The sequence below is a fragment of the Gossypium arboreum genome, chromosome 12, assembly GCF_025698485.1.
Source record: "Gossypium arboreum isolate Shixiya-1 chromosome 12, ASM2569848v2, whole genome shotgun sequence".
In the NCBI taxonomy this organism is placed as follows: Eukaryota; Viridiplantae; Streptophyta; class Magnoliopsida; order Malvales; family Malvaceae; genus Gossypium; species Gossypium arboreum.
In genome coordinates, this window is record NC_069081.1 from 78,801,339 (window position 1) to 78,810,986 (window position 9,648).

A 9,648-nucleotide genomic window follows, 5' to 3' on the forward strand; every position below is an offset into this window, starting at 1 on the left:
TAGCTGGTCATTGTTGACGTATCCCGTCATTCGCTTGCAAAACATAGTGATGTGAGCTTCAGGGTAGCTCGTTCCATTATATTTCTCAAACTCAAGCATTTTGAATTTGGGGGGAAGGACCAAGTCTAGGACCAAACTCAGGTCTTTAGCATCAATCCTGTGATGACTATCAGCGCTTTACAGAGCTTTGAATTTTTCCTCCAGCCATTTACACTATTCTTCCAATTGTTTTTGTGATTCTATCCTCACCTTTTCTTCTTCTGCAACTTCATCCAAAACGGGAACGGGCAGATAATTGGGGTTATTAACGAGGTTAGAGCCTGAGCCGGCTTGGAAATTCATCAGTATCGAAGCTCCGGTCTGAATCTGCTAAGGCATGATCGTAACAGATGGTCTTTGTATATTAATCTCAGGCTTCATCGGTACATGTGTCGGAGTGAAGCCAGGGGGTATTGAAGATCTTCATTAGTTTCCTCAACATTATCCATAGGGCCCTTTCCTTTATCCTTTCTTCCTATCAGCAATTGGGATTCCATCATTTGCTCCTTCATCTCTTGCTGAATCTTGGCTAGCTGCTCTTACATCTGAGACCGCATTTGTTCCTGCATGTCCTTTTGCATTTGCTCCAATTTCTCAAGTCTTTTATCCATTTACTTTTTCCTTGTACTGTAGGGATGCGTAGTTGGTTGGTTTTCGTTGGTTTCTAGATTACTGAAATGATTTTTTAATTAATTAGAAACCTTTTATGACCTTTAATGCATAATGATGTGATGTAATGCAGATGCATGAATGCAAAGGAGGCATCAATTTTGATTCAATTCCCTTTAGAAAACTTCACTAGAAAATAAAATTCTTTTACATAAAGCTGAGTTACAAATAAAACTTCACTCTAATGCTCAAAATCTTAATTTTCCTAAGCAACAAGGCCAGCTCCTGCCCACAATCTGACTCCAACTCGTACTTTACACTCAGGGTGTCCGCCTGTACAACTAAAGCTTGCAAGTAGTCAGCTACCTCCCGAATCTGGGTTATGGCTTCCCCCATAAGGTAATCCCTGTTTTTGACTTGGTCTTGCGTATGGTGAAGCTGTTCTTTCCAATGGTCTTCATTTGCCTCAAAAAACTAAATTTGCATCTCATAGTTTTGTAGTGACGCTTCTAATTCTTCTATTTTTCCTTTCATTTCTTCTATCTTGCTCAAGCTTGCTCTTAACTCTTTTGCAGTATTGCGGCTTTGGTACTGATGAAGGGACTTCTCAAGTTCTACCACTCTAGCCTTTAATTCACCTCGTTCATTTCTGCTTTCTGACAGACTCTTCTCTAAATCTTCATTTCATGCCTAAGCTTCTCAGAATTTCCTTTCCCATCGGTCGACTTTGGTATTTTCCTCTCGAATTTCATGGCAACATTGTTTGGAAGTTTTACCTAATCCCGCAGTCCTCATAGATAGGCGTAGCTTCTTATAATCAGTCTTCCAGCTGTCTAGATCTTCTTCGGCCTTAGTTTTCCCTTTTCTCCACTTCTTAGCCTCTGACCTCTGGACATCAGCGTCTAATCTCAAGTGCATCTTTTCTTCCTCCAATTGTTCAATCTTTTTCCCAAACTCTAAGCTCTTCTTCTCGAAGTCTTGCTTTATAATTTCCAACTCTGACGAGGTGATTTGTAATTGTTCCACCATAGGTCGAGTATTTTCCAAGCTTGGCCTAGGAACATTATCATTAACCCTCTTCCTAAACCATCCATCATACTCAGGCGTTACCATGGAACCGATAGCCAACCTCTTCATCCAGCAAGTTTGCTTCCAAGCATCCGATAGCTCCTAAAATTTCTTCTTATAATGGGCACCTTTAAAGGAGAATTCACACTGAGCAAGTCTGTGGGTCATGGGTACAAACTGCCGCAATTTATATTGCCATAACGTAAGTAATGGAGTATACCCAGTAGCTCCCCAGTTTCCTAACGACGGCACCCAATCAAAGTTCCCACATCGATACATGATCTCATCAGGAACCATCTAATAAGCTTTCCACTCTATATCCCCCTCCTTGAGGTTTTGGAGGATTTCCATCCATTTCTCCTCCGAGATATCTTCTCTCCTTTGTATAGCTACCTCCTCTTTTAACGGGGAATAACCTTCGGAAAAGACCCGATAAGAAACCTTGTCTACCTTCCAAAAATGCCCATGAAACCACACCATCAAAAGTTGTGCACATCCAATGAACTTTCCCTCGCCCGTCTTCTGACACGTGCTCAGGGATCTAAACATCTCAGCCAATGTTGCCGGTACAGGTGTGATTCCCTTCTCAAGACGATCGAATAAGTCGGCAACTGCCTTATCCACGTGCCTTAAAGCCTTAGGAAAAATCACCAATCCATAGATGCTTAAGGTGAAGATATCAACCCTTTTTCTTTCATCTGGATGCGTTAAAACCAAATCTCGCAAATTCTCCCAAGGGATATATTTACTATCTCCTTTTTGTTGAATCCGAGCAGTGACCCAAGGCTCGCTCATCCCTGAAATGTTCATCAATTTCTTCGCAAAAGTCTAACCATTAAAAACCCTGGCATAAGCCTTTCTAACTTTAACTTTCGGACACCTGAACAGGGTAGTGTATTCCTCCATGGTAGGTACTAAATCCACTTCTCCAAAAGTGAAACACTTGTAAGCAGAATTCCAAAATTGTACCATAACTCGGAACAGATGTTTGTCCACTCTAATGTCTAGTAAGTGGGATATATCACCATAGATTTGATAAAACAACTGCTTGGTTCCTTCATCCCAATGAGCCCATATATCTATCAACTCTTGCAACTCATTCTGTACTACATTGATGCTAGTGAATTCCTGTAACTCTGATGTATATCCTTCTGGCAAGCTATCTCCTCTCTCTGATTGTAACTTCTCTGACCATGTACGGATGGCTGCATTATCCTCAACTTTATTTAGAAATTCATTCTCCATGTCAAACTTTCTAACTTGGTAATCGAATACGAATCAACACCTCATTTAGTATGCAATGTCATGCAAAATACAATCAAAACAAAACATAGGTTAGTATCAAATGATAGTGATAAAATGCAAGCACATAAACGATAATTACAACACATATGCGGGTAAATACTAAGGCTTGATGCGGCTTCACCCAAGGATAGCTTCTAAGGTTCACTATATGTGATTCGGTTCTAGAGATAAGGTACCCAAACTAGTAGATTCTTCAATCCTCACCCATTATAGGCTCATATAGATCGAGTTCGATTCAGGGGGATGCATTTCCTTATGACCATGCGGAGATGAAAATCTCACGAAATCATAGGTACGGATGTACCCCGAAAGCAATCCACTAGCCCATGCGGAGGTGAAAACCTCACGAAAGCATAGTTTCTTACTCCCACTTAAAAGGTGTGACCACAACGGTCATGCAATGCGATGCAATATTATTCTAAAAACCGAACCATGACAATCATACAAACAAATGCAACCTTGATTTTGAAAACAAATTTTCAATACTTCAACAAAAGAACAACAAATAATCGATTTTATGGCTTGACTCTCTTATCCGTTCCCCAATGGAGTTGCCAAGCTGTCGAAACCATTTTTCAAATTTAAAGACAAACGGGGAATCGACTTTTTGAAAATAAAACATGGAGTCGCCACCGATCTTTTTGTTTTGGAGTGATCAGATCACCTAGAAATTTGGTTATTTTAATAAAATATTTCTTTTTACTAAAACAACGATTTTGGTCTTACAAAAATATGAGAAAACGGGTTCGGGAGTCGCATAAGGAAGGATTAGCACCCTCACTACGCCCAAAATTGGTACCAAATCGATTAAATACTGTCCTTACGTCTGAGATTTGAAAATGTTTTTTTTTTGAAATGTGGTTCCTTTTATGAACATTTGAGTAGCCCAAGTTAGTGGTCAAAATTCTCTTGTTTCAAAGGAATACAGCATCACATCCAGCACGATAGGACACGATCCTTTATACCATCAAAAACACGATAAATTTTGACTTCCAAAAGTTTATATGTTGAAAACCGCAAAAGGATGCCCAATTATTTAGTCCAACGAAAAAATCGAAACCTAGTACAGTAGGGCACGATTCCTCGAATTTTTAGAGATCGGACATTGCCTTATTTTAGAATTTAGAGAACATGAGTGAAATTCTAAAGGAATATTCCATTATTTTGAACAAACAGGAAATCGCAACCCAGCATGATAGGGCACGATTCCCCGAATAGCCAAATATCGAGTATTACCTTCGTTTTGAAGATTTTTTAAAGACATGAGTGAAATTCCAATGGAACATTCGATTGTTTTGAAAAAATGGGAAATCGCAACCCAGCATGATAGAGCACGATTCTCGAATTGCCAAACATCGAGTATTGCCTTCGTTTTAGAGAATTTTTTAAAAGAATAATTATGAAAATAGCTTAAAACGCGTTAATGCCACTTGAAATAAAACGAAATTAATCTTAAAGATTTGGACCTTATAAAACCAAATTTCATAAACCAAGTGGAAAACAATGATATGGGATAATATACGTATGCATAAAATATGACAATGGACGAATGAAGATAATACAATTTATTTAATCAACTAACAAAACAATTAAACATAATTAATCTAAAAAATGTAACTCAATGTTCAAGCATGTATGGAGAATAATTGACATGATAATACAAAAAAATGAATAAATGATATGCTTCAACAATCTATGGAATAACATGTAAAAAAAATCAATCAAAACACAGAACAATATAGAGATTAAGAGCTACTATGAGGCAAATCGATATAAAGACCATGTATATACAAAGCATGTATGGAGAATAATTGACATGATAATACAAAAAAATGAATAAATGATATGCTACAACAATCTATGGAATAACATGTAAAAAAAATCAATCAAAACACAGAACAATATAGAGATTAAGAGCTACTATGAGGCAAATTGATATAAAGACCATGTATATACAAAAAAAATATCATAAATGAATAACTCATGCAAAATTTGAAATAATTTATATATATATAAAAAAACTTAAGTATATGCATAGCTTATCATTGAAATATATATAAATAGTATTTAAATGTAAAACTCTAAATCAAAACAATATGTAAGACAATATGTTCAAAAAATGACTCATATACGCCAAAATATATACGGATAAATTCAAAAGGATTTATAAAATAAATTAGCATGGGACTTAATATATACGTAGAATTAGATTAATTTTATTATAAATTATATATATAATGGACTTAAAAAACATACTTATATGTACAAAGTATTATTTTTTAATGAAATATCTATTTAAAATGACCATACACATATAAAAGGAAAATAATTTCAATGACATATACGCCATGAAGCTTCTTTTTACAAATAACAACAACATATAATAAAAACATGTTATATATATAAGGTTTAAGAATATGTACAAGTAGATTCAAAAGAGAACATGTATATAAAGTAACATGGAATTAATAATATATGTAGAATAAGAAAACTAAGTTAATCATGAATTCCATAGGTATAATAGTATATACGAATATTCAAATGAAGTATTTATACAAAAATATTTTAAAATAATACGATAAAAAATTTTAAAATAAAGATTTTATGTAAAAGAAGGTAAAATCATCATGAAAACTCAAAAGTGTGCATTCACACACACACATACACACACACACATATATATATATATATATTTAAATGAATTAAAAAAGGAAATGAACTATACAAGTCAAAGGGATCTAAATAAAATACAATTAAAATGAATGGGCTAATTTACAAATAAAATAATCAAAAAGAGGACTGAAGTACGATGCACGCTAATGTATAGGGACTAGAACTGGGAATAACCCAAGGTCTAAAACGCAGTGTGGAGGCATGGACCAAAGCAAGTTCATGCTCAAATTATGGGAAAAATTTTTAAAAAAATGAAACACACAAGCGAGATGATTTGAAAACGGTGTGAAAGGGGAGGGACTTATATCACAAATAACCCTCTTTTTTAAGTAGAGCCATTTTGGGGCTATTAGTATTAGCCTGAAATGGTGGCACTTAATCTTCCCCAAAGCAGCAAAATCAAACCCTAAGTAAATACCCTAGCCGCTTCAAAAAAAAAAGAGAAAGAAAATCAAACTTTTCTCTCCAATATTCAGTCGATCGACAAGCCCTCCATCGACGATCCTCTTGCCTTTCCTTTCGACCCAACAATGGTCAATCAAGGCTTTATTGGACCACAAGTTCGTGATTTTCACTCGCAAACTCTAAATCGCTACCAAGTTTCGATTATGACGAGACAAGTAGAGATTCAAAGGCTTCCAAACACAGGTTAGTTCCTTCCTTTTTTATTATACACTAAATAAAAAAAAACACGAAGAAAGAAAATAAAAATCAAGTCAGAATAAAAACTAAAAGTCACCTCTTCTGATTTTCTTTCGAAATGCCTTTTATTTGTATTCAGTATGCGTTCGTGTCTTGTAAAAAAATTACAACCGATTCATGTATGGCTTTTTAGCCGAATGTTTTCAATAAAAATAAAAATTCAATTTTCCCCTTTTCTTTTTGTATTTGTTGTTGTTGTGTTGCCGTTTCTATTTGTCTTCTTTTGCACGTACGAAGTGCATGGCGCATGTACGGGGTTGTGCGTTGGCGTATGGAGGCGTGGGCTTGGCATGAGAGCGTACGGTGCTGGAGGCTTGGCTGCGGTGCGAGGGAGAGAACCCTAGGGTTCTTGCCTTGGTTTAGTTTTTGGGCTAGGATTAGGATTGGTTATTGGGCTTATTTGGGTCTCAGGTTTGGGTTTATTTGGGCTATTGTAATAGTTTTGGACTTTGGACTATTAATTGGGTTTAATTTTTATTTATTTTTCATTTTGGTTGACTCGAGCAAATTGGCCTGTTTACAATAATAAAAACAAATTTTATTGTGTCAGATTTGTGGTCCCGAAACCACTGTTTCGAATAGGCCTAATTCTGGATGTTACAGGACCTTTTTCCCATAGTGTCGAATTCTTTTATGCCATTTTGGGTTCTCCTTGCTTTTATTTTTTTTTCCCATTTCTCTACTTTATGTTCTTCTTTTCTCTCATTTGTTCCTATTCCTATTTGACCGAATACCCCTTTGCCTTTTGTGACCATTCTCGTGTATAGTGGCCGAAAATCCTTGCCTTCCTTCAACACTTTCTTTTATTGATCATAGTACTGTTGTAAGCTAAAAATAACCTTCTCTATTTTTTTCCCTCGTTTGTTTTCCTTCTCCTCTCAGTGGTAGTCGAATATTGTATTCCTGTCACATCACTCACGTTTTCGATTCAGCCACTCTTGTTCACACTTTCTTTTTGGTCATCAATTTAGACTCAGCACACTCGAGTGTTACTCCTTTAGTTTCAAACCAATTCTGCAGGATGGTAAGTAGTAGAGAATAAGACTTTGTTTGGCTTTGAGTTCTTATGGTGAAATCATATATCTTATCGGGATCTAACAAAGAAGGGATCTTTGTTTAGTTGTGGTCGAAGGTGATCTGACAATTGTTTGAAAGTTGGGAAAAACAGGTGTTTCTATTGTTGGTAAGGTCACAGTAGTTGATTTAGTTTTCTATCGGTTTCTTTTAATAATAAGAGTTGGATGAGTAATTGTTATGATGTTTTATTCTAGGTGCGAGGATACATGGGGTGCAGTTCGTTTCAATACCAGGTGTGTAACCGTATGCTATGTTTGATGATCGGCTGAAAAGCCGAAAGTGTGTGTACTTGTATACGATTTTTGAGAATCATTTAAAAGCCGAAAGTATGTGTTGTTTACACTGCTATGACTGTTGATCGGTAAAATGCCGAAAAGCCAGAAATATGGCCTATGATGCCACATGAGCGTGCGATCGCACGTGTGGTGAACTGAGCCCACGAACATGGGCGTTAGAATGTAGAGGACACCACGACCGCTCTCGTGGTCTTGGGCTATTCTGGGCCTCGTTGGGTCAAAATAGGCTATGTGGGCCAGTGGGATTGTGGGCCCACATAAAAAAAATGTATGTGCTACGGTAAGTGTTGCTTGGATTGTGTCGTTCACATAGTTGTGGCTGTTACGGGGCTAAATGGGCCACAAGATTGTGTGGGCCCACTTGGACCGAGAGTGGACCTTAGGCCCATTTACACCGTCATGTCTGTTTAGGTTACTTAAGTAGCTCGAGGCGATGATAGACCACTGGCTGGGTTGTTAAGACCCCAGATTGTAAAATAACCGAAATACCCTTTTAGGGTAAAATGACTTTTTTTCCCTTGTGGGTAAATGACCGACTTAGACTATGAATTTGATTGATTTGACTGTGATTGTATGACTATCTTTTAATTGACTATACTGTGGTTGTAAAACTGATATGCTTTTAATATATGTTTAAATGACTGTTAATGAGCATGGCCATTTTACATACACGTGTAATTATTGAGCATGACATACACGACATATTGCATGGGGTTGGGCCATTGATTCGGAGGAAATTCTAATAGGATCGTACGGGTCACACGAGACGACTGTGGATCTAGTATTGATTTGTTAAGGTCGCACGGGTCGCACGAGACGACTGTGGACCGATGGACGGCTTAGTGCCGCTTAATCTGATTATGGCTCTGTGCCAACCTAAATATGGCTTTGTGCTATATTGAATATAGCTTTGTGCAAAACTTATTTACTAGAGGATATGTACCTATCATATTTATTGATGACTCTGTGTTGATCATATTCACCCATGGCTGTGTGCCGATTATATTACCATTGCTGATGGGTATGTGCCGAACTTATTACGGTTACTGATGGCTTTGTGCCAATTATAATACCGCTACTAAAGGCTTAAAGCCGTATATATTCTAGCAGCTTTGTTACGATTTCGGTTAGTGCTCTAATCAGTGCTAACATTGTAAGTATAGGGATGGGTGGGTAAGTTATTCACCACAGGTAGTGTAGGGTTGGACGGAGGCAAGTGCAGGGTTGAATGGGATAGTATGCATCCATGCATTTACACATTCTGTTTTGTTACTGAGATGGGCTAGGCCTAATTGATTCTATTATGAGCTGTGACCCAAATGATATTGTAATGGGCTTTGGCCCACGTATGCTCTAAACTGGACTGTATTGTTACTGTTAAAGGGCTCTGGCCCAGACTGTTTCTATTTCTGTTTCGGTATACTGACTGTTACTCTAGTAAAGGGATTACATACTAAGTTTCAACAAACTCACCCCGTCTATTGACTGTTCAGGTAAATCCTAGCATTAGGAGGATCGGTGCTGCGAGGGACTCGAAGATGGTCACACGACTGCAGTCTTATTATGCTTTGGACTTTATTTACGGTTTAGATTCTGTATTGGGTTTCAATTTTTGTAATAAGGTCTTTTAGAGTTTTTTGATTTTAACTTTGGGTTTCATTTACTTTGATTTACATATGTTTGAAGTAAATCACGATTTTCCCAAAATGTTAATTGTTTTTAAAACAACACTGTGTTTCCGCAACATTTTCGAAATGCTTCTGCAACTTAACTTTTTTAACATCAAGTTTTAGAAATTATTTTAAAACTAGCTTCCGCAACTAAAATAGACTTTGGGAATAAAATTATGTATTTTTCAATGAACCGCGCCTTGAAATTA